Genomic DNA, 27,319 nt, shown 5'->3' with positions numbered 1-27,319 from the left:
TATAATGAGTGATGCACAAGATATTGCTCACTACCCCCTGACCCATACTCAGTTAGACATCCCAAGTGGCAGAAGAAAGCATTCCTAGCCCCTTCAAAATTCCTTCTTCATGATGTCATATGGAATGGAATATCCCTTTGGCCAGTTTAAGTCAGCTGTCTTAATCCTGTTCCCCCATGCCCCAGCTCCTTGGGCCGTTCTCTGTGAATGGACTTGGCTCTGAACAACACTGCTTAGCAGCAACTGCAAGCGTTGGTGTTGGCTGGAGTTTTTCTCCTAGAACCAAAACATAGCATCATACCAGACACGGGGTTGTATAAAAGAAATAAAACCCTTAACATACTTAATTTATTCTTAACCAGATCCAAAAGAAAATTGTTGATTTGCACAATTTTTTGTTAAATTAGTTTCACAGATGTTAGAAAACTGAGCAGATGGAAGTGCCATTTTAGCACATTTTTTGAACAAATAGTCAGTACAAATCATGGCAGATTTGTCCAGCACAGAATTTCCTTTACCTGAAACAATCCTGTGAATCACACGGAAAGACAAAACCTATTTGAATTGGCTGTGGTTTATGGCATCTCTTGTTGCCTCCTTTTGAAAAGATTCTGCTGAGTTGAGCTGGAAGTGAATAGGAATGTGACCTGCTCATGTACTTTTATTTATGTAATTTGGAATCCCAGGGATAGAAACTGAGAATATCTCCTTGTATATTTTCATTCTTGTGAAACTTCTGAAGAAATAAGTGAAAGTAAACACACATACATATTAAATTAACATGCTTTTGTTGCCAAGGTAACGAATTTCAGATTTTCTCTGTAGGAGTGCTGCTCCACACGTAGCACTTAATTCACAAGTATTAAAGAAGCTGTTTTATGCAGCCATTTATTGACAGGAACAGCACACAGAGCTGAGTGAGTGCTGGAGCAGGAAATTCATATTCAGCATGAAGACATTGATGGTTCTGTGACAGCTGGAATTTAGAGGGAATCATATTCATGAGTAGCACTCTCTCCTACGGAGGCAGAATCATAGCTTAGAAGACATCCTCCCTTTATTTGCTCCTTTTTCTGTGTGCCCATGTTCTCTCCACTTAAGCTACATCGCTCAGCAATTGTCAGAGCTTTATTAGATGGATAAAAAAGTATTTAGTGCTGCTGAGTTTTAAGAAACAAATAGCATGTTTCGTTAAATGTGGTATCTTGGCCACGAGAACGGACTAGAGGAAGATGTTTTGATATTCTCATAGCAACTGAAGCGGAAAAGTGGCTGACATTTCAAGGTGTTGTTTTTTTAAAAAGAATTCATATGTCACTCTTTGTATTTATATACTGTAATTGGACTGAATTTTACAAAGACTGAATTTCACAGCATTTGGGAAGAAGGAGGAGAAAGAGAATGTGCAGATGACTAAAATGAGCCTGATGGAGGCAGAAAGTGCTTGTGTGCCTCAAATCAGAGGATGGATGGGCTGGGCACTGTTAGTATGCTTTCTGGAAGAAGGCACGTCTAATGTACCTTTGTCAGACATTTTTTACCTTTTCATTTTTATAGCTTGGATGCAGAGATCTAGTCTTTCGTCTCCAGATTCAGGAATAAATTCTTTGTCAGACTGGGAAGGGGCTGGGCTGGAGGGAGGACACTCCATCATCTCAGTTTTACGATGTCTTCTCAAAACATCAGCTCCTACTTCCTTTCTTACAAGAGTTTAAAGTCACCTTTGGGTTACATGTGATTCTTCAGTTCCCCTGGTAATGAAAACTTTCAGGAGAAGATTGCAGCAGCACAATGAAATGTTTTGCTTTTATACATAGATGGAGGATAAAATATCCTGAAAACAGGATGTGATTGATGTCTGTGTTGCTGCAGCCCTAATAATGTGGTAGAAATACCTTCTGTTTATTCATTGAACTTTGAATTAGTGAATATCTGAATCACTGTATTTTACCTGAGCCACTTCTACCACAAATTGCATTTTCAAGCAATGTCATTATTTTCATTGTTGCTTTCATAGCTGAATGTTATTTTATTTCTATATCCTCTTAAGTTAATAAATGTGACCATTACAAAACTTGAGAGACAGAAAGAGGGATCATGGAGAGCAGCACTTTGGGAGGAGTCCATTTTAATGGTCTCATTTTTAGCAGGCTTGTACTGTTGTCTGTTAGTACTCAGCAGACATCACTGTAAGGTAAATGCAATAACTCATCCTGACATGATTCTGAAGCTCAAGATTCTGTCTGTCTTGATTTATGAAGGTTTTGTCCCTGCCATTCTATTTATTTGCATAGTAATTTTCGCTTCTTAACTTGAAACAAAAATCCTCTGGAACTTACCTTGCCCAGAAACTTAGCTTTGGGATTCAGGAAAAAGGGCAGAACAAACTCTGGTTACTGCTTGTTAACATAAAAGACTGAAATGATCAGTATGGTAGAGGCAAGCTAGAGCTTTGTTTAGATCTGTGACAATGTTGGAGAACACATGGTGTATGAATACAGGGTAGGGACGGGTTTTGATCAGCTTTGTAGTTCTATAAAAGCAGAGTAGCTCTAATCCATTGATTGGCAGAAGACTAAATATGCCCATCACTGTGTTCTTTAACCTGGCACACCAACCGGGTAATTGGGCACTTTCTTGTCAGTGGACTTCTTATTGGTTGGTTTAGTGATCTTAGTGGTCTTTCCAACCTTAATGATTTGAGGATTCTGTGACTCAGAAGCAGTGGTCAGAGTTGCTATTTGCGTAATAAGATGATTTTTCAAACCCTTTTATGTGCTTGAAGAACATTTATGTGAAGAACCATTTATCAAAATGAAGAATGTTGCAAATACAGCACTCATAAAGAAGAGCACTGGCAAAGCACCTAAGGAGTATGACATTTTTTGATTATATAAGATGAATTAATCAACAAGAAGTATTTGGAAAAATTGGAAAAGATGTCAGAATGCTAGACATTCTGCTTGCAGCAGTATCACTGAGGATAGATGGAAAACTTCTGAAGAAAATAGCACTCTGACTTTTCCTTAATGCATTACCAAGTTGCTTACATTAGAAATGTAAATTCTAAATAACCTTGAATTCTCAGAATGTACAATATTGTACTATGATATGCTGTGATCTACTAAAATCAAGTCCCTTTATATACCAGAACATAAAAGAGATGTCATTATCCATTGGGAGAGAGAAACTTTTGAGGAAAACATGTCCAGTTTTTGTTCTTTTACAGATATATTTTAAATATTCATACCATCACAGTTTTCTTTTTACATCAATTAATCATGGATCTTCACCCTTAAATAAAGTATCCTCTTTCACTTCATACCAGAGCAAAGGTTCCAAGGAAGATCCACTACAATAAATCAGGCTGGAGTGCTGAGGTTATCAAAGCTTCTCAGGAATCACTCCATGGATGGGAAATATTAATGCAAATTCTTTACTTCTGCATCTGTGATTATGTGACTGGCATTGTTCAGTAAGTATATACTCTGTTCAGAAAACTAGAAAAAAAATATAAATTAGCAGAGATCTCTCTATTGCTGGCATAAAGCCATTATGCTTCTTCATATTAAAATCTGACTATCAAGCTTAATCCTTCTCAGAAGTTCAAGGATAAAATACTTAATCCATTTTAAAGGTGGTTTTGTTAGGACTGGTTAGGCAAGGGATTATACTATCATCACCTGGGGAGTAGTTTGGACAAACAATGCAGTGAAGTTATCTTATTTGTTTACATCTTCTTACTCTATGGCCAAGTGTAATGGCTGGCAAACTGGGAAGGAAAACTGGTGTCTTCAACAGTATAACAAAAAAGTCCTGTGGAATCCCTTCATAAAGACTATGTTTGAGTCACTTGAGAAATAATCAGCTGGGAGTACTCTGAGAAAACTCTCAGCTTATTAGCTGAACTACCAAGGCAAGAGAATCCTTCAAACTTGATGTAAATTTTCAGATTTATATTCTCTCAGTGCTGCATGCCTGTGTCTTTATAATTCCTTTTGAGTTATATTGTTTTGTTCTGATTTTGGAGTTGATTTATGGAAACTTACTAAAACAGGCTTGGCATTCCCTCGAACCCTGAGACTGGAAAATAGTGGCAAATGCTCAGAACCCCATATCAGTGTAAATATCCATAGCATGTGATTCTGAGCAAGGGGAGCATCCTCTGAGAGTCTTCCAATGATCACTATTAATTGGGATGCTCTTTGACAGACAGTAAAAGAGTGGGGCCTTGACAACTTTATGATACTGGGACATTTTCCATGGTTTTCTTCGGTATCACTGCATTGAGGAAAAACTCACTGAAATAACTCCTGTTCCTTTTATGTTCACTTTCACCAATGGTAGCTCCTGTTCATCCTTGTCTTGAGCTGCCCTAGGCTGTAACTGGACGTTGTCCTTTCCAGGTCATTCCTGCAGGACCTCCTCACAAACCAGAGCTGAACTCTGTCTGTTGGCCCTAACAAACCCATGTAGGTGGTACCACCATCACTATCACTGACTGTGCATGCAAGTTTCCAAAGCTGAAACTCCTGTATATCACTGTTTTTTGAGAAGAAGGGAATTTCCATAAAAGGGAGGACTTGAGAAAATACCTTTATAAGTTTTATGCCAGTAGTATTATCATATGAATTTCTGCTGTTGTTTAACATGAAAAAGGAAGTGAAGCAATGAAAAGATGTGAGAGAGGCAGTTTAAAAACAGCACCAGGAAAGAAAATGTTTCCTTTTCCATCTGTAGCCTGTCTGTTTCACAAATCTCCCTCCCAAGCAACTTTACATCAAGTGAGTAGCATGTGTTACCAATGGCTGCAGCTGTTGGTATTTACTATGCAGCTGCTTGATTTTATATTTTCCAGCAGCCTGATTTTTCAGAGAGGGTCTCTTACTGCAGAAAGAGATATGGAAAGCCATTTGCTGGATTTTATTTTTTAGAGTACAAAACAGAGGGTGATGATTTGTCTGGGATTTTAATATTAGTGTATGTATTTGTCTCACATATTTAGATTTTATGTGCCTAATCTCTGGTTTAAAAAAGATAAAGTGGAAAACAATACTTTCAGGCTTATATTCTAAAGCTACAGTAATACCTGTGACTTCCTAGAAGAGAGAGTCAGGCATGAGCACCTGGAACTCTTTGATGCTTTGCTGATTGTGTTCTCATATCCCAACTGTACATCCACTGCAGGCTCCCAAGTGTGGGGAGTGCCACCACAAAGGCAAGGCACTCCCCACTTCAAATGATTTCATAGAATCATTTGAATTGGAAAGGACCTTTAAAGGCCATCTAGTCCAACTGCCCTGCAAAGAACAGGAACACATACAGCTAGATCAGGCTGCTCAGAGCCCTATCCAACCTGGCCTTGAGTGTTTTCCCACCTCTGGACAACCAATTCCAGTGCTTTACCACTTTTATCATAAAAAACTTCTTCCTTATATCCACTCTAAATCTCCATTCTTTTACTTTCAAATCATTTTGTCTTGTTTTTTTCTACCTTGTCTCTGTTAGAGTGCCCATCCTCATCAGGTTTCCTTTAGCTGTAGGTCTTCTTTAAATTTGAGTAGTACTGAAGGATAAGGAATTTGGACAGCATGCTAACAGCTGCCATTCCCCTTAAATCCCACTTATGATTTGAGTGCTTGTCTGAGGTTGTAACCCTAGGCAATTCCAGAATTACAAAGTTAATGCCTAATCTAGGACTGTTTTACTAATGGTAGCGTGATGCCAACCTGCCATTGTGGTACTGGTGTGAATAAACATGCAGGTGGCCACCTGGCAGGCATCATAAACCTGGGCTTTTTGCCCTAGAGCACTTTTCAGTCTGGATAGCGTGTTACTGGATTAACCCTTGTACAGTCAATGCGTGCTTTAACACAAGCAGTCAACCAAACAGTTGCCATACAGAGATTGATGTGCCTCTGGGTGTGCTGGGTTTCAGCAGAAACAGTTTCAAGTAGCATTTAAGTATCTGTGATTTCTGAACAAAAATCTCAGATTTATGTTGGTTTCAGGCACTGAGCTTCAGCGAACTCATCTGGCTCAGAAAAAATTCAGCTATTATAATGGAATGGAGGTTGAGGAGCCCTAAAATTTTGTTGTCAAAGGCATTCTTCTTCTGGTTAGATGACTTCTCTCTCCTGAAGAGTCAAGTTTTTGAGAAATGAAAGGAGCAGGAACAATGGTGGCTGGCACCAAAGAGTGTGTTAGTAGTATTTACTACAGAATGAGTGGACAAAAAACAAAGTTTCAATGCAATGCATTAGCCCACCTCTGAAGAGCAATTACTCCTGGAGTAGAGAAGCCAGAGGTAGAAGAAAGTAATTAGCAATTAATGAGAGGCATTAGTTCTTCTCAATAAGAGTGAAGGCACACCAGAAGAGATTTTGAATTTCCTTGCAGAAAATAAATGTAAGAATGAGCAACAAAGGTTTTTTTTTTTGTTTTTTTTTTTTTTTTTGTCTAGAGAAAATGTTCAGTGACAAATACTGCATAGAATATAGCTAATGACAATCATTTTTCAAAATCCCAGAATGTATTAATAATGTTGCAAAATGAATGGTTTTATAATGTCATTGTACCATGCACATTTTTCTATGAAGACTTTAAATTTCTGAAGTCTGACAGTGAATTTTACAGTGAATAACTAAGACTTAATTTTGGATGTTACTTGCCATTACTTGATTGGTATTTTTCCTCAAAAATACAGGAATTGTAGCTAATCAGTGCCTATGTGCCTATGTATAGTGATCAGGACAATGCTGTGAGATTCATTGGGAGAGACAATCCTCTGCTCGTAATGGAGGAAAACCTCCAAGCATTGCTATACTGGTGTAACAGAACTGTTATGTCAAAGCCTGAACTGGTGGTTGAGCACCTGGTGAAGGGGGTGGCTGGCCCAGGAAGTGCAGGTGCAAGCAATTCACCTGTGATTCACATAACTCCCTGGGCTCATTTAAGGGCTAGCCTCTGAAGGGAGAGCATTTCCTGGATGAAGGCTGCTGCCTAAGAAGGGGTGTTCTGTAGCCTGAGGCCCTGTCACTAGCTGGGTGAGTTTATTTTTTTTTTCCCTATGTGTGATTATTGACGTTCCCAATGATGCTTTACCTGGTATTGAAAAGAAGTTATCAGAACTAATTTTGCTGCTTCTGAGGATCAATGACTGGATAGTAAAGTCATAAAGTTGTGGATAATTGGGAAATCATCTGTGAAGGGATAAGTAAAAAAGACTGTAGTAAGAGTTAAACTTACTTTTTTAGGCTAATTTCCCTGAGAAATGATCGTTCATCTGTTGTAAATGTTTGATAGTACCAGTACGTTATGTGACTTTCTACAGCTGAAGTAATAAAAGACTGGATCTGTACAAATAGCTTGGAGTGTGGCAATAATTCTCTTTCCAGGTACCTTTCCATAACAGTGTACTGCAGGTGGTGAGTGAAATGGGATTCAAACAAAAGCTTTGGGAGGAAGTTATATAACTTCATGTATTCAGCTGTCTATGGCTGCTCAGCAAGGAAATGCATGAAAGCTAATAAGGCTTTATCATGTTCATTCCCACTATATCTAGACCACAATAATCTAAAATTTATTAATCTTTGCTTCTTCTGTTAGAGAATTGAGTTACCCCCTGAAACCTTTCTGTGTCCAAAATGAAACAAATGTGAGTATCCAAATCCTGGATGCTGAGCAGTTTCATTCGGTTTCTTAAAAAGTTACTGTGTGGAAGAACTTATTTCTCAGTTTCTCAGTTGTTTAACTCAACAGAAATTGTAAAGAACTGTAGGGATAATTTTAGATGTCTGAAGATTTTTATCTACAGCTCTGTAAAGCAGGTATTTATTTCGTAGCTAAGTAATTGGGAAAAAAAATACAACAGCAAAATATTGTGTAGCCCTTGGATTCTCTAATGCTTTGTTGAACAGAGTTAGGAAGTCAATAAATATGAATATGTTATGGTGGAAGAGTATGGTGATGGTCTGCTTTGAGTTTGCTTCAGTTTACTGTCTTGTCTCTGTAGTATGGTACAGTGGTATAGCATTTTATGCACAACAAGCATTATAATTGTAAATTGTCAACACAGAAAAAGATGTGGGCAGAGAGCCAGTACTATGACTCATGGTGTCTGCATAGTTCAAAGACTACAGTTAAAGCAATGGAGATATCATATAATCACACTGAATGCTAGTTCTCTCAAACCATCATAATTAAGGCGCAACTGATAAGAGCGGAAGACGACTAGATAAACTGCGTGGGCAATTCAACTTTGTGGAAGACTCCTCCGGTGTTACAAACAGCCAACGTTAGAAGTGGAGGGAAGACAGCTAAACAAGATGAAGCCAATTAGATGAATGTGGAACATAGTATAGTACTGAAGTTATAAATTAATCATTGCCTTAGAGGTGGAAGAATAGTTGTTCACATATGAGAAAAGGATCTAAAATCAATGATGCTAAAGGAACAAAATAAAACCCAAGTCATTCTGCTATCTTACACAGTGATTTACAGGTGTACTACTGTATAATAAGGGAAGAGGTTTGATCTCCACCTGTGTGTGGGCCTTCTGAGAGACACATGCTCTGCATTGTTAGTGAGCACTGAATAGGTGGTACCACTTCTCAGTTATAGCATATTTGTTATTATATGTCTATAAGAAATGGAAGAAAGTCTTGTTTGATCAAGCAAAATGTAGGGAAACTCAATTTTATATTCTGGATATGCTCTCCTTCCTTCCTGTTTCTTGATTGCCTACTCATCTTGTCTTTCATCTCTGCTCATGGGTCAGAAACTGTGTACTGAGACTGGATGTGTCTCCTGAGAAAGAGACCTCGCTGTGTTCCTGTAAACATTCCCCTATTAACTTTTAGAATTGAAGGTGAATGTGAGCTGAATATAATAAAAGGGTAAATGAATCTACAAATCTGAACTCCTATGTTCTTAATAAAATTTAGTAACTGGAGGGAGATCTTTCTGTTTGCCTACTTGAGGAAAGTAAATATTCCTCCTTTTCAGAAAGGAGGCACAAAAAATGTTAATTTTTTTTTTTCTTGAACAAGAGGAGAGTGCTAAGCACTATCATGAAAACTTGGGAAATTGTTTTCTTTTCTTTTAAGAAACCAGCCAGAAGGGACAGCATGCTTTCCCCAGAAAGCTGAGAAAAACAGCAATGTTGTATACAGGGCATACTGTGAGTTGCAAGGGCTTCTTAGAGTCAACTTTTTCATGAGCTGTCTGTGAACTAATGCCAGTAGCCAGGCCTGACTGGATCATGCTGCGCAGACTGCATTTAAAGTAAATAAAAGCAAAGAAAGAGATTGAGATGCTGAGAAAGCGCTAAAGTTGTAAAACAGGAATCTCTAAGGATGAAAAAAAGCTGATCAGAGCACACTCAGAACTTGGTTAGTCTAGCCAGCCAGGTGCATGAGGTGGAGAGCAGAATTGTGAGAACTGCATCCTGTAAAAGCAAAACAGAAGGTGCTTTAACTCAGCCTCTGAGAAGAAACAGATGCTGAAGTGTAACAGCCTGACAGCACACCATATCTTAATTCAGTGTGTACTTGCCTAAAGAAATGTGGGATTGCACTGCATGGAGCGTGCACCTGGGCAGCGCTGATGTACTGATAGTTGTCAACAAAGACATTAGGGAATCATTGGATCATGATTCTGTGAATAGGATCTTAGAAGCTATCACAAGAATGCACTGTCAACTAGCCAGTGCTATTAAGGAGTATTAATACAAGGTTGTGATGTGTCGTTACGCAGTGTTTCGTGATACGAAGTGATTTTTGGCTGTGTTGTGCTTACATTAAGGTGGTGGAAGAATCCCATGCAGTGGGGCAAATTTTCTTATTTATGTATTTTTTTCAGTTGCTAAACATCTCTGTGGCTTCTGATGAATGTGAGAAAGTGTGCCAAACTACGTGGTGCTCTATTTACTTCTGCATGAGCATCAAAGCAAATGAGACGTAGCTAAGGCAAGAGGAGGACTGCAACTTGTCATGGCAACAGTGAGGCAGACTTTCAGTTAGGGCTATCCATCAGTTGCTAAAAGACAACAGGTCTCTTCCTCATCTTCTGACTATCTCTGTCACAACCTCGATGCTGATCTTGAGACAAAGAAGAGCTAGGCTACAGTCCTTTTCCACATACAGAGTGGTGACCAGTGTTTTGCCTTTGGAGCACCTGGCTCTAATCCAGTTGACATGGTTGAATTTTCTGACATCTAGCTCAGAGCATCTCTATCACAGTACTCTCACTACATTTTGTTATCATCTCGGTTATAAGCACATACCACACATGTGACTACTTGTCACACCAGAAGAATTCGCCTCTCCAAATTTAGCTCCACCATCATTCATAGACTCTCCAAGGACAGCCTGCTTCCCACCTAGACTGCCTCAAGATGACAGGTGTTTCCTCAGGTGTCTCATCCTTCAGGTAAATTTGGTAAATTAGACAGCAGGCTTTGGGGTGGCAGATTTCTGAGATTTGCAGGAGGAACTGGCTGAATAGGGAGAGCTGGTTAACAGCTGAATAGTATCATTCAGGGCTTGACTTATCGCTATCTGCTTAGATTCTCTTAATAGTCACACCTCCTGGTGAGGGGGGAAAAATCCTTTCTCCTTTGTTACTTAGGAGCTGACTTTACTATTCATTTTGTAAGAAATACCTCCAGTGATAACACAGACGGGAGAAGTAACTTGTGGGATTTTGTTATATACGCACCCTTCTTTGTGCCCATGGCTGAGTTATGTGGTTGTGCAAAGGTAAGCTGGAATGCATTCACCCAGCTAGTATTCCATTTATTTCTTTAATGACTTTAGTATGTGTGTGCATTAAAAGTAATACATTTAGGTTGCCAGAAAATGTATTAATTCAGAGAAAAAATGAATGTATCAAGAACTGTAAAATGACCCAATAACTAGCTAAGCAAGCTACTATTTTTGAGGATAACTTTATAATCTCATTCCTATTCCTTTTGAAAGGTAGAATTAATGATTCTGTTTCCCAGTCTTGCAAGGCATTGTGCTTAGAGCCTATCTTCACTAACTTCCCAACTATCAGGAAACTATTTAAATGTATTATTTTCTTCACAACTTTTCTGTAATGGACTTAGATGGCGTTTTTGCTTGAATAGAGCTATACTACCTCTGCCTCAGCTTTTTCACATCTGAACAAACAAAATGCTGTATGCATTCCTTCAAGGAATGTTTTTCCTTACATTTTTTTGTTTCCTATTACTGTCCACTGGATTCACTATTTTCAGCCTGAGAAATGTGGAAAGATTATAGTCTCTACCCTACAAATTACAATCCTGTTTATACACTGCAGTACTTTGACTTTGTTGGCTTGTATCCATAGTGATACTGTTAACTTTCCTATATACTTGATCTGGTATGGTTTTAATTAACTATTGCAAAATGGGAGTCTAACAGAAAGTAAAGGGTTATTAAAACAGAGGCTTCATGTAATAGATGCCAATTCCAAACAGGAGTACTTTTCACGTATCTGATAGATTGTTTGAGGGGAAGGAAGTCCAGCTAATGATCAATTATTTAAGCAGGGATACATAGCAGAACACAGAAGGAATTGTCATTACCTTTCTCCTGCAACATAAATGGGATAAGACAAAGTTTTCTTTTATTTCAAAAACTAGAGATAGGAAAAAAACTACAGTGTAAAATCTCTGAAAAAGCTTGGATATATTCGCTATGTGTTTTTTACATCTCTTCACTCTAGCATTACTGTACTGTATTTCTTCAGATTAAAGAAGACTGGAAAGAAGAGCCTGGAATTATATGTCTTTTGAATCTACTTTTGAAGTGAAAGGAAAATGAGCATTTTTGTGTATATATAAAGTCCCTATTCAAGGTCCTAGTTGTGTAAATGGATGCCTACATGTTCAGACCTAGTTAAAGAATCAGATATTGTGTTCTAGTGGCTGAACAAGTACAGCCAGAAGTAGGTCTGGATGCATACTGTCTCATTACTGCTCATGTAACTACTATGGCTTTCTGGAGCAAAAACTTGAATTGGTATGACCTAATGTAAGAAAGTCTGACATATACTTTGTGGAGCAGCACATGACAGCTCATAGAGCCAATTCCTGCCGTGCTTTTCTTTCAAAGGGTATAAACCTGGATTAAATATCTACGGGTCAGAAAGGTAAGTGGGAATTTGGTGCATAGCTCCTCCACAAGCCATCACTCAACATCAGGTCAATCCAGACCTTTTCTGGGAGATGTGCTCGATGTGATGAATGAACTTGTCTGTTCAACCCTGTAGCTCAGTGTCAGTTATAACATTTTCTTCCCATTGTACCTTAATATCTGTCTGTACTCTTCTGTTTCCTATTACTATGTAAATGTAAATATGTAAATGATCTTTTTAGGTATGAAAGTGATACTGAAGTAAGTATGGTAGGAACATGATTGGCGCTGGATACATAAAATGCCTAGGAAAGAAGCTTCATGCAATGAAGGGGCATAGAGCAGCATGAGCTCTCTTGGGAATTGAGACTTTCTTTAGCATTTATTCTTTTCCTCTCAGAATAAGAAAGGGAAACAGGATAGGTATGCAGAGAAACACAGACACTAGTTGAATAAATTGTTAGAGGGATGGGCTGAGTTCATAATATTAACTCCCTGAATGCTGATATTTCACTACCCGGTAACATGTCCAGCTTCTAAGCCACACAGATGAAAGATCATCTTTGAGCAAAGATCAGCTTTGTCTTTTGTGTAACCAATCCACATTATGAAGTCAGCATCTAGTAAATAGTAATAACTGAATTCATGCTTGCTTTTGCCTGTGACCTCCTAAAGTATATCCCTATGTTATTAAAAGATCTGTAATGGTTCATATAGGGATGATACACAATAGGATATTTTCAATTCTGACACAGAGTTGATATTGTTGGAAAGTTTCTAATATATATCAGTTGTCACAGCAGTGAGTTCCTTTTAACTGTGGAACACTACTGTGTTACTTCTCTACAACTTGAAATGAAGATGAAGTTGCTTTTATAAGAAAAAAATATAGGGAGCAGTTAATTATGCCAATTTAGCCATCCTGCAGATGTTTTCCATTGGTTTCCATACTCCAGCTAACATTTCAAAAGGTATTATATCTTCCTCTGATTTCTCTGGTGGCAGGCATTTTCAAAGCTAACCTTTCAGGGCAGACAGCGCAGAGGTTTTATAACATTTCTGTCCAATCTCACCTCTCTTTTGTGTTTTTGTTTTTCCTGATGATTGCTCCAAATTGGCCCCATCTCTGTGAATATGAATCATCTTCTGGTGCCATTCCTCTTCACCCCCCCTCACCGAATTTCCTCATTATGCCAAAGAATCATAGAACCATAGAATATCCTGAGTTGGAAGGGATCCATAAGGATCTCTGAGTCCAACTGCTGGGGCCAATCCAATTTATGTGTCAAAGGCTGCTTATATTCTACCTTCACTGCCTTACTGAAAGGCATCTGCCTATAATTCCTATTGTCATCTCCCTGCTCTTGTCTGTCCTCTGTGCATTGAATGCCCTTCTCACAGTCCTTTCTCTTTCACTGGAATCTGGATTTTGCTGTCCTGTCTGTAAAAGAAGTGGTTGATTTCACATGTGGAAATCATTTTTCTATATTAACCTTCATTTTATAACAATGTCATGACATTATCTAGAATTCTTTTTTATTTACCAAGATTACTCTGCTCTGGTTGCACATCATCAGATCCCATTGTGTGCCTACTGGAAATGTTTGGTTTACTAAAAATATTATTTGAATTTTGCAATGCATGTGTAAACATAAGTTGTTGGATGTATATGAATTTCTGAAGTTACATTGCATTTTTATTGTATCTTTTTAAAATATAAGATTTTATGATGAGATTTAGCAGAAATTTGAAGATTCAGTTTCAGTGCTTTTCTACAGGCAGGAGGTAAAAAGCTGTAAGGCCAGGGATATCATTTGAATTAATATTACAGATAATATTAAAAAAAAAAAACAAACAAAAACAAAACAAAAAAAAAAACAAACTCTGAGTTCTCTCCAGGAAACATAATGATGAGCACTTGGCAGTGTTGGCCAATGCATGTCTTAAAATGTTCATGGACCTAAATTTTATTTTTATAATTTTATTCCTTAATTCTTCCTCACGTCTCTCTGTGATACGTATATGAAATTATAACAGCAGACAAATGTATGAATTTATATACATGAATTCATACATTTGTCTGCTGTTATAATCAAACTGACAACTCTGGAAAGTAAAGCTGGAAAATGGAATAGTTTGAATGCCTCAGTCCTCAACTATTTTCTCATGACAATACAATTAAGAAAATCAGAGAGAGAACTTAAAACTTTACAGGAGAGAGACTGAGAAGAGATACAGGTTTGCTCCTGCTTGATATCAATCCAGAAATCACATTAGGACTTTTTTCATAGTATCAAAAGATTGGTTACTGACTTTTCATCCCTGGGTTTATTGTTTCTAAATTAATAAACTAATACATCAGTAGCATCAAGTGATGATTTCCAGATACTTCATAAATCTGAAATTAATGGGAACACTATAAATCAGAAGGCTGTGACCTTATCACAACTTTTCCTCATCAACATTATTACTGCTATGGCAGTGTTATGACTTCTTAGCTGAAGTATTTAGTCTTGATATCTGATAATTTCTAATAAATATCTAGAAGAGAAGGAATAGTACCCATTCTCACTATTCACAGTGGTCAGGGCAAAAAATAAGATGTTTAACTTTCCTTAGAAATTTCCTGGGACATTAAGAATATAATGATAATGCCTATAAAAGCAAGGAATAAATTGTGTTGGGAGGGAAAAAGTGGAATCCAGTGGAAAATAGAAAAGCAGCTTTCAGTAATGACCTGAACCTACCTTATTCTTCCTTCTGTGCAACCATGATGCAATTAACAAGTAAATGACTTAAGATTTTTTCCAGCTCTGTTTCATTGATTTTTATGAACAATGCACTTCTCCTCACTTCAAATACTACAGATTTGCAACTGCACCTGCATTATGGGACATAAGCTCTCTAACATTTGTCTATGTAAAGCACAATAGAATTTCAGACTGTTGTGACTAACTAAATTATGAATAGATTATAAAAAATCTGCCACTTAGTAGATGATAATTAAACAGTTCCCAACCATCCTCTTCAAAATGCAATTTCAAAGATAAATATGCTTGCATCACTAATCTGCTTTTTGACTCCCTGAAGAACTGTTTGCGTGACTCATGGTTATCCTATAACAAAATGGTTGTCCAATACAAGTTCCAAAATAGAATGCACTCTAAATTACTCATCCTCAGGCATGTATCATAGAAAGGAACCTTCCACGAGCTTTTCATGCTGTAATATGGTTATGATGGATTCAGTTTGTATATCTTATTAGATACTATAGCAACCCAGATATCCTGTTTTTACGTATTCACCATCCTATTCTGAACTTTCCTTATTTAAGTTTTCCCTAAACTTAGGGAACATCAGGTCTTCAGTCTCATCACTATGTTTGTCCTGCATCATTACTTTCACTTTATACAGTGCCATAGATATACTAGAAAACTGCTGGAATATAGATTTCATTGATTTGCACTCAGAATTCTTGCAGTCTAAGGAATCTTTTAGATCTCTGCCAATGTAAAGAGAATTTCTATGTAGAGTAGAACTTCTATTTAGTAGAATTTACAATGAGCAACAGATATTTTACAGCTGCACCATGTGTGGCATAGCAGAGACAGTGGAGCTCTGTGTGCCCCAAAATCTAGTATCTGACTATCTTCACCTAAAGTTGTTCCTTTCCCAACACAGTGTTGCCCATCACATTAACTAGAGCAGGTGACCCAAAAACCTCATGGTATGTTGGTGCAAGTGTGGCAGCTCCTGTCTTGTCTGTCTTTTTGTGGGGCTACTAAAAATTGAGAAATATTGGTGGTAAATGAATGGTTGGACTGGATTATCATGAAGGTCTTTTCCTTGGTGATGTTATGATTCTAATGGACGTAACTTGTGAGCAAGCACACAAGGCTGCAGTTCCTTGGGAAAGTTATGTTAATTCAGTGATGACAGTTAAATAAATAAATAAAATACAGAGTGGTGGCAAGCGGGGAGAAAAAGAAAACTTGATAAAACGTTGTCCAAATAACTACTTATCATTTTGTATTTGAGTTTTATGAGTGGATTACATCTAAAAATAGCAATTATGCTTTATGATATTAGGACTTAATATTAAAGAGAATGTTATTGTAATCCACTTATTTTTCCCTTCATTATACTGGTTGTGCATAGTGCTTGTTCAGACCAGGTCTGTGTATATCACCAACTCCAGTAGTTTGGTCATAAATTTGCTCAGATATGAGTCAAAAGAAATAGAGAGAAACTTTGAGATATAAAACTCAGTTTGAAGGTGATAATAGGATCCACAATTTCTGAACATGCTGATAATGTAGTACCAATGTTGAGTATACGTCTACCTTCATGACTCAGTAGTAAAGTTATCTGGAAGACCAGAATAGATGCTTATACATGAAAATACATTTATTTGTATGTAATTATGTAAATATCTAAATTCAGCTTATTTCAGTGGTGTACTTGCATTTTCTTCCTACTAGCAAATGGAGTCTTTTCGTGTACACCAAGGCCTTATTTTCATTATGCTTAAGGTTTATTAAAACTCCCTGACTTTGATTGAAAAGCCATTTGATAAACAGTGTAATTATCTTGTCCACCTCTTTATGCCCCTTTTGCAACACTGCAGATTACTTGTCTGCCTGGTTAATGAAGCACTGCCGTGTCTTAAGTGACCAAAAGAATAAATTTTGAAATGTAAATATTTTTTGAAGAATTTAATGTTGTTCAAGTGACTCAGTAGGCACAGGTTATGAACATGACTTAGAAGCTACCAGATGAACTTTGAAATGTCCCCTTGAAGCGGACATTTCTTACTGAGAGGTGGAATGAGACATATTATCTACTGCAAATACCATATAGTATTGTAAGTGTAGTCTATCCATGGGCCTGCAAAGTCATTTTAGGAATTGACCTTGAATAGAGGAAGTTATTGAAAAGGATTCACTGTGAAGGCTATAGGAACAATTTTCAGTCTATACAGTTTGCTGAAGCTGCTTGCTTTCAGTGCTTGCTGTTTCTGCTCTATATGAATTTACTTGAATCCTATTCTATTATTTTACTACTACATTTCAAGTGGAGAAAGAAAGAAACAAAATGTGAGTAGTAAGAAAACAAAAGAATTGATACTGTTATAAACAAATCTTTATCATGTGAATCTTCTTCCTGCTGTTAGATGGTAGTGGTTTTTCTTTGAGGCACTGGGAAGTTTATCAAGAGGACTTCAAGAAATCCAGAGGATGTTACTCTTATAGTGAAGTTGTACGAAATTTTGTAAGGGGCCCAGGAATAACCTTGTACAACTGCTATTTTCTTCTGCTGATTTTTTTTTTTTTTAAAGATAAGCAACAGCAAAAGAAAATTCAAGTCAGAGCTTAAAGTTTTCAACAACTAGAATCCTGTTTTAGAGTTTTTACAAAAAGATGATAGGAGAATTCTTATCACATCTGATTGCAACAACTCTGAAATGTTACACAAATTTGTGTTCAGTTCTAGAGAGGCCCATTTTCTAGACAAAAGTGATGTTGTGTTTTATGGATTAATTGTTTCAAATTGTTTGCATTTCTCTTGTACATCTCTCACTCTATCTTTTTGAATCATGGAATTGTTGGCTGAACAAGATTTCTGGAAGTCTCTACTTCAACAGCCTGTTCCACATAAGATTAGATGGCATTAGATCAAATGCAGTAAAGTTAACTGTAGATCCTCAGTACGGGAGAGACTTATGCCCTCAGTACAGGAGAAATGTCTTTTGTCCTCAATACAGAAGAGACATGGACCTGTTGGAACACATCCAGAGGAGGGGCACAAAAATGATCCAAGGGATGAAACGCCTCTTCTACAAGGACAGCTGAGAGAGCTGGGGAGAGAGCTCAGCCTGGAAAAGAGGAAGGTCTGAGGTGACCTGATACTGGCTTTTCAACATCTAAAGGAGTGCTGCAAGAAAGAAGGTGACAGACTCTTCAGCAGGGTCTGTGGTGATAGATGGGGGGGGAAAACAGCTTCAAGCTTAAAGAAGGTAGATTTAGGTTGGATATAAGGAAAAAGTGAGGGTGGTGAGAAACTGGCATAGGTTACCCAGAGATCTGGTTGATGCCCTGTCCCTAGACACTTTCAAGGTGAGGCTAGCTCTGGCCCTGGTCAACTTGATGTAGTTGTGGATGTCCCTGTTTATTGCAGAGGAGTTGGACTAAATGATCTTTAAAGGTCCAACTTTAAGAATTCTATGATCAAAAGCCCTGTGGCTTTGTCTGGCTTAGTCTAGACCCATGGCTGTGGGCGCTATCATGTCTTTGAGTGCTTCATCACTCTCCAGGTAGGCCTTCTCCTTCTCTGCTTGAACTTTGTTACTTGTTGGAATTAGAATAATTGATTTAACTTTGCTCTGCAAACTGCTATTTCTTTCTTCCTGACTTTTTTTTTTATACGGCTATTACCTTTCAAGGTTCCCTTCTGTAATGTTGTCACTGAGACAGACATCTTGATTATTTCTTTCATAAGTAGTAGAAGTGTGTGCTTGATGCCTACACTTTTCTAGTTTGATAAGACTGAGAAAATTATTACAAGAATATGATTTCCAGTCTTTGCTGTCTGAAACTAGACTTCATCATTGTTAACAGACTGTCTGCATTGTGCTGAGGACCGATGAGCTCTCCATAGTAGTGAGTAAAGGTTATTTATCTCTAATGATAATTCTATCTTTTACACCTTTGATCAGCTTATCATGGAATAACTGAGTCGATCTTCTTTGCTCTTGTACGTTTACTCATGGAAAATCACAGCAAGTTGTTGTGGGCAATTGCTTTAGTTGTTCAGGGACTCTGAAATGCAGCCGTTGTGTGTCCTTTCCTATTTTAAGTTGCTTGGCAGAGGAAGGTCAATAAAGGTGGGGATTTGTCTCAATACTGTTTTCATGTTGCTGAGCATTAGCCACTGCTTGAATGGATCAAAACTGGGTTTGAGGGAGTTTGAATTTAGCAGAGGGAAAAACAATAAATCTCTTTTTTTTTTTTTTTTTTTTTTTTCTTTCCCCCCCCTTAATACTTCAGGATGGACCAGGACCAAAACTCTTTAAGGCCTTAACACAACAGGCTTGAGTAATTTCCATTTCTAAATCCAACCATTTTTGTAACATCTTAATTTGGAAAGACACAGAAGTTAGTCTTTGGAGAACTAAACAAAGATTTGGGTAACTGAGTTCTGGATAGAGATTTAAGCTGATGTTTATTCTATTCACCTCATAAATAGGAGTGGGTGGCAGCTGACACTGAAACAATGAGATTAGTCACCAGCTTTTTTCCCAACACCTCTGTTTTGTATTTAGTGATCTTGCTTGTAAAACCTGCCATTTCAAATAGTGTCTACATGAAGTAAAATATATTTTACTAACTTTAGTGAGAGTAATTTGAGTATTTTCTGTTCTTGCTTAAACAATGAAGAGTAAATTAACATGTTGCAAATTTAAGTTGTATTCAGAAATTACTGAATGTGTTGAATGTGGGATTGAGTCCCAGATTTGCATGAGTACATTTACCTACATAAACTGATTGTCTAAATATGATATAGTTGATTGAGATCTGAGCAGTGCAATATCTGAAGAGCCACACAGTTCACTCTAACATTGGCACCCCTGTTTGGTCAGCCTATTAACTTTCTGAGCTCAGATTCTGATTAAATCCCCAAAGAAGGAGGAGACAACTGTGGTGTAATTTATTTGTTCTGGCATAGGGATCTGTTGCTGTTTTAGATGTTCTAGGAGATTCTATCTGCTCCCCAGATGCTCTTCTAGAAGGACACATCTTTTAGAGTTTTCAGTCATACCTGCAGGTGTTATGAGTAGACTTTGGTAGCTCACAGACAACCATGTGTGGGCAATCAGCCATGCAGACATCTCATTCAGCTTGGTAAATCCTGTTCTTAGTAAAGAAATAACATGATTTGCCTTTCAGATCACCTTTGAAAAGGTTCTACCTTGACTGTATGCATACTGTCTGGAACATAGGAAACTGAAAAAGATAAATCCCAAGCAACAATCAAGGCTATCTCTCTTAGACGACTGCCTGGATTTCTTGATAACTTCTGACTGTCAGTAACTAACTTGGAGGTATGTTAAGTGCATCAGTTTTTTAGTGTACGCATACATTGTAGAGGGTCTGACTACATAAAACTCACTTTCATCTATAGATGACTGAATATTTTAACTTGTGATTAGTAGTCCAGAGGTTTGATTATCTACTCACAACACAGAACACCTGTGTTCAAGGCACAATTTATTGAAAAGAGAGTCAATCAAATATGCTGAGAGACGGCCAAATCTCAGGCTATCATGGATTATAAGAGCGTGACTCTGGGCTAGAATGGAGTACATGCTTCAGGTGCTAATATTACTAGTTGTCAGCATATTAATGATAGTATTACTAGCTACTTTATGCTTTTCTCTCATCACATATCCAAACATTTAAATAATGTGCACATACCTAATGTTCTTAACTTGCATTTACTGCTTCATGCATTTCATGTCACTTTCAATCACAATGGTACAATGAAATTATTTGTTCACGATTACTTACATGTCAGTGAAGATGAATATACTCCAAAAAAAGATGCAGATGTATTTGCTTACCTCTTGAAATGTGAAAAAGAATTGATAGGCACTTGACATAAAGTGTTTTTGTGTTGGGTGTTCTGTCATGTCAGTGCAAAAACAAATCCCTCCCTTGCTGTTTCTTATACTAAATCTGACAGAAGTGGATAAGTGTTATTTATTTTTGGTGGCATCAAAAGAAACACATCACAATTGGTTGAAAAGAGTGTTTATTGGACTTGATTAAAAAAGTCTTCAGACTTCTGTGCTGCACAGAATGAAAACAAATAGATTCCACAGAATAAGTTCTGAATTTCAGAGGCTTCATGCAGAAGATCTGTAGATGCCTAAATCTTGACAGCTGACTCTTTGAATGGATCTCGCCCTCAGGCCATGTATGTATGTTACCTCTGTCAGCTCCCTGGAGATATCTCAGTTTTTCTTTAGCATTTCAAACAAGAGCATGCAGACAATTTTTTAGTTTAATTTAGGAATAATGAATGACTCTGTGGAATGATACTGTCTACTTCTTCCAATGCCCTTTAAGAGTGTAAATCATACCTGAATTCTGTATGAGCTGGATTGTAAATAACAAGAAAATCTAGCTATGTATCAGGAAATATTTCAAGTTATTCCTTTCAGTAGTTGTCTAAGTATGTAGATTTTTCCTGATTTGGCTTAGAAGATACTGGAGCCTCCTTCCAACCAGAATTGCTAGTGTGACAAGAGTTTCTTCAGCTGATACAGAAATGACAGACATATTAGTCAATTCAAACAATATACAACCAAAAATGAATAACTTAAAAGGGAATTTAGACTATAGGTATTTTCTAGAGCATAGTCAGTTAGGCTGCTTATGCAGAAAGTCTATTGCTTTGAGAACAGCAAACAGAGTATAAATTTGACCATGGATATGTAGTCAGTATTGACTAAAATGGAGTCTCTGTACCTCACCAACTTCAAGGCATCAATTGGCTGACAGCTTAGCATACTTAGGCAATGAAAACTTGACAATTATATTGCTAATCAAGTTAACTGTGGTCTCAAAGAGCTGTGTCCCTATTTCGTTGATCTGGGGGAAGGAGAATTCCTAGGCATTCCTGATGAAATGATTAAGTCAAATTGAATGCTTTAAATCAGTTTTCATTTGAAATTGCCTTTGACAAGACTTTTTATTAATAAACCTCTCTATAGTACATTTAATTGTCTCAGCTCCTTTTATGTCTCTTGAAAATGTTTGTATGCAACTCTTCTGACATCTTCAAGACAACTCACAAACAAATATTTCAGGTGCACAGACATAATATCAGTATCAGAAAATTTGAGTAGTGCTTTCAAACCTTAATTTTAGTAGAAAGTATTTTTATTTGTTGTCCTGTCTTTTCTGTTTGCAAATTATGACTAACTTGTCACCACTCTGAACCATAGCCCTGATATCTATTGTTTATTGTGAACTCCAATTTGAACAGTTGTATCCCCAAGAGCAAATGGCTCCTCTGTAGATCTTGCAGCTAATTAAAAATTTAATCTGATAGTGTAATTTATTTGATCATATTTATATGTACAACATAAGCCTGACCTTAAGTCTTACTTCTCACGTGGCATACATTGTACAGCCTGTTCTGAATCGGTGGAGGGATAAAGAAGAATTTAGATAGAAACAAATCAAGAGAAACTGAAATGACTAAAAGAAAGCAATCTAACCTGTATACACAGGAGAATTGTTTTTCCTTCTCTCATCCATTATTCCATTATCTACTTTATCTACTTACATGCTATCAATTGTCTCAATCTGTAATTTATTCCTTGACACATCATGAATTAAAAATCCACTCCAAACTATTGGTTGGTATTTGGGTATATGAGCAACCCAGGCACAGAACTGCTTTGTGCCTTGATGTAAATGCCTTCTTTCCTGAATTTTTAGTTCAGGGCTTTACTTTTTCTCCTTGTTGTTTGAAATATATATGTACACACATGTAAAACACCATAAAAAAAAAAACAAACACAAAACACCTCTAGCCAAACAACAAACAAAACCCTGTGCTTTCAGAAGAAGCTAGACATAAGGACTGCATTGGCAGAATTTCAACTGACTTGAAATGTCTTGCTGAACTCAAGCAGGCACCCTAAATCCAGCAAGATGTTGGTCACTACTAAGTTTTTCACACAGAGGATGGTGACACATTTGAACAGGTTGTCCAAGGAGGTTGTGGATGCCCCATCTGTGAAGGCATCCAAGGCCAGGCTGGATGTGGCTGTGGACAGTTGGTGGATCTGGTAGTTGGTGCCCCTGCACATAGCAAGGGGGTTGAAACTGGTTGATCACTGGTCCATTTCAACCCAGGCCATTCTATGATTCACTACAGTCCACTATAGGAGTGTAGCGATCGGAAGGTGTTCCTTAATTCCTGTAACTTAAAGATGATAGTGCATATAAGTTGGAGTTAATTCTACTCTGTCAAAAAAAGCTGAATACAAAAATGATGGACCATAACTAACAATTTGCTGTTTTCTTGCAAAATCTTTTGAAGGCATGCGTGGGTGATTAGTGTTATCTGGTTAAGATTATGGTTTTTCAACGTCCACATCAAAATGCTTTAATTTCCTGTGAGTTAACTTCCCCACTGCAGAAATCTGTTGTAAATAATAGCTGCTGTAAACAGAGCTTTGAAATGATCAAAATAAGGATTCTGAAACTGTACAGAATCATTTAGCACTCTTCCTGCTTAGCAAACTCTTGCTCCTAGTTTTTTATGCTGAAAGTGTCAAAACAAGATATTTCAACACTGTCAAAGAGCTTTCTCCACTGTTTTCAAAACACATTTTGATTTAAATTGATATACTGCTTTTAAAAATTTTGATGTAACAGTACTTTGGTAAATTGCTTTGAGAAAATTTGGTCAGCATATCATGGGGGTTTTGAGGAGACACTAAAACTGAACTACTATCAATAATTGTAGTGCACTTGGTTATAGAGATTGGCATTACTGTCCTGGATATGTGTAAAGAGGGTCAAGTGGCGTGGTGAATTACACTTCTTAATCATGAATACAGGATAATTTTAAAGGTGGTACAAGCTCTGGCAGAACAGCCTTTTTAAAATAGCATTCCAGTGTGATTGTGGGTATTGACCTCATGTGGAGAAATGATGTAAAATTTTACACAGACCTTACTTTAGATGCTCATTACCAGCTCAGAATCTACTTCAGCGGTTTTGATGTTGGAGAAAACTCTGTTCTTTTGCACTGTTATGGTCTTCTGGAGAGCTGTCTTCTTTCTCAACTCTAACAGAATGAATAATTTAATGGAACTTTTACTAGGCTATTGAACAAATATTTGCATATTTATTCTACAGTAAATTTTGTGTAGCTACAGGAACTTTTCTCTGAGCTACTGTAGGTGTTTTCTCTTAAAAGCTGTAAGTGAGGGAAAGTAAAAAAAAAAATAAAAAAAATTCTGTGTTTTAAAATTAATATTCTCCATTTTTCTGCTTCAGTGTAATACAAATATCGTGTTATTTTTCAAGATTCTTCAGTGTTTTGCTGAGAAGATTTTGAACCAGCGCATTAATCAGATACTTGAAAATATCAAATATTCAGAGTACTAAACTCTGGTTATTCACTGGGGCTGGAGGAGCCAATTCTGGTTGCCTGATTCATTTACTGATTTGCATATTTGCAGCAGGGCCTAATATTTCAGCTCAGATTTGCTTTATAAGGCTGTGTGAGAAATATTGCAAATTCAGTACATCATCAGAGTGCTCGGGTAGCAGAGGCGAACTCTGTTCTGCCTAATTGGGATGTAAATTTAATTGCCAACAAGGCCTTACTCATAAAAACTAGAGAAAATGGCAATTAAATGTCCTTCAAATATCCTGTGTGTGTCAGGGCTCTCGGATTTTTCCAGCCTCACAGTTGTAGGTACTCCTCTTTCATTAGCTCAGCTTTGCAAACATGAATATTGACAACTAGAAACAAGTGCCTTCTCCTCATCTTCAGCTACCCACTTTCCCCTACTTTTAGTATTCGTGCTGCTTTCTTCCTTCCATTTGTTACAATCTTTCAGCGATATTTTTGCCTTTCTTTTTTTTTTTTAAAGGCTGTTAAACCTTTTATTCCACATTCTGCTTTCTATGGCAGTCACAATTGGTAACTCGTGGCTGAAGTCAAGGTTTGCATTTTGGAGAGCTAGATTTTCTTCAGGAATTCCCTGTATGATTTTACTGTTCCTTATATTTACAAATCTTTCCAGGCACTGACCAGTGGCTTATCCTTTATTCTTATTCAAGTCAAATAATCTTTATAAAGGCTTGGAGGTGCACCAGTGCCTTCACCCATGGGACAGAAAGGAAGCAACTGTCAGTCTCATGTCATATATTCTCATAATAGGAATACACCGAGTTTCCTTCATTGTTTCTAATTAAGGAAAAAGTTGTAAAATTAAAAGATTCAGAGATCCTTTTCCTATGTTCTTTTTATCTCATAGCTTTTGAAGTTTGCCATTGTGGGCTGTACGTATGTTTCTGGTTTGTATGTGTCATTGGTATGAATTTTGTGCCATGTGGTAGGCAAACAAAAAATAAAGATACTGTAAAATGAATATTGGTATTTAAAAAAAAAGTCCTATGGGAATAAGTAGAGTATTAAGGGAAGCTATTTTTGATACCATGAAAATCAATTCTTCTTTACATCTGAAGTTATTATTTTGGATTAAATCATATTAGTGAGTAACAAAGGAACACATAAAATATTTGTTAACTAAATATTTTGAAACCTGAATTGTCTGCAGAGAGCATAGTGTAAATAAACATAGTTGAAAAATCTATTATCTTAGTCTTTTCTTCATGAGTAAGACACATTTACTGAGACTTGTCCCCTAACATGGTTTTCTGTATCTTATCTTGTATCTTATTTAACTGTATCTTATTTAACTGGTTTTACAAAATAGTCTTGAAAAATCTTTTGCCCAGCACATGTGTCAGATGACCAGACTGAAGCATTAAGAACTTTGATTCCTCAAACCCCCAGGGAGTTTGTGTTCAAATTGCTTCCAGTAAGAACATACAGAAGAGCATGTGCATGACTGATACAGCAATGGTAGATTTTTCATAGTGACTGTGAAGAATGATTATGATGTTTGCATAGTATGAATTCACTTTACGTGAAGCCACATCATTTTTTCTTTGCAGGTACTCTAATTTCCCTGAAAGCCATGCTGGCTTCTGCAGCATTCTATGTGACTCTACCATCAATTGTGTTGGGCTGAATGCTGTGTTGTAGCAGGATGTAGCTACTGTGTTGTCCCTGTTCACAACAGGCTTAATGTCCTCTATGATAAGGAAAGGTATAGGACTAGATTCAATTTCTTTCTAATCACTTTTCTCTGACTGGTATTTGGGTTTTATAAGCCTATAACATGTTGTGCAGTTCAGTATGTGTCGGTGAACAAAGCACAGTCATCAGTAAAGATGGCTGATCCTCAGCCTTTGATTTTACTTTGGGTTTTTGCAAGGTGAAAACACCATCTGGTAAATGAATGTGAATCTTCCTTTGCTGCTGTGTAAACAATATTGCTGCTCGAATTATGGAGAAGCAAGAGGTAAATATAACCTTACTTGGTGAAAACGTGAATTATTGCACTAGTCTGCTGCAATGAGGAACCCTCATCTCCCTGCCATGAAATTAGTGAACGGTATTCATAAAACTGTCTGGACAACAGGAGTTCTGCAATAAAACTGCTGAAACATTCATAATTTACCTCAGCGGCTTTCATCTGATACAGACCATATGTATGTCTTTATTTTGCTGTACGCTTCACCTGACTTCTCTTGGCTTCAGAAAGTGATTAACCAGTCAGACCTCCATCATGTTGCTGCTCTTCAAAAACAGCTTTTCAGCAAGTTTTCTAACTAGGCAGATGCCTGTTGGTTTTCTAAGGACTGTTACTGTGTCTAAGCACACTGAAATACAGCAGTCTATCAAGGCATGACTGATGATTTTTCCACTTTTGTAAATGGAAGGACACAGTTTACCTTACTCAAGTTCCTGAGAACAGTTTCTTCTCCGCACCTGTAGCGTGACCAACTGCAAAGAAGCATTAACATGTCATTTTATAGGAATAGCCATCATGCCTTCTGTTTCACCTAGTGATATCCATTTGTTGGCTTTGAGAGCACAAGTGTATTGGGGTTGATAGTTGCTGCTGACTAGGTTTCTTATAGCACTTCTTATAGCACAATCAAAGATGACAGATTATTTAATAAACTGCCAAGCCAAATGTTCAAGCCAAGATATTTTTTCCTGTCATTTGTATTTCATTCTCCAGTGAAATGGCATGACACCCCTACCTTTACAACTATGATCAGTTTTTAAGACTGAATAACTGCTTTCTTTTTTTTTTTTCCTGACCTACACCTTGATGTTGTTCTTCTGTTTGTTATCGCTGTTGGTAATGGTGGGTTTCTTCCTGTGCTTTATCTTGAAGGAAGCAAAATTTTCTTGTTATGCTTGGCTATTTGGCAAAGATCTAGTTTTCCTGTTCATTCTATTCATAAAACATCTATAGATATTCATAAGCTAATACAGCATTCATT

General features: G+C 37.2%; 1 long non-coding RNA gene across 1 annotated transcript; it reads left to right on the top strand.

Annotated features, from left to right (window-relative positions):
* Positions 1–6,991: 6,991 nt before the first annotated feature.
* Positions 6,992–26,472, top strand: LOC125692777 (uncharacterized). Its single transcript, XR_007376827.1, has 3 exons — positions 6,992–7,046; positions 20,090–20,244; positions 25,916–26,472. It is a non-coding gene; the product is annotated as an uncharacterized LOC125692777 (long non-coding RNA).
* The last annotated feature ends 847 nt before the right edge of the window (positions 26,473–27,319 follow it).

The sequence above is a fragment of the Lagopus muta genome, chromosome 4 (assembly GCF_023343835.1).
Source record: "Lagopus muta isolate bLagMut1 chromosome 4, bLagMut1 primary, whole genome shotgun sequence".
Lineage (NCBI taxonomy): Eukaryota > Metazoa > Chordata > Aves > Galliformes > Phasianidae > Lagopus > Lagopus muta.
This window is presented reverse-complemented; position numbering and strand designations above follow the sequence as displayed.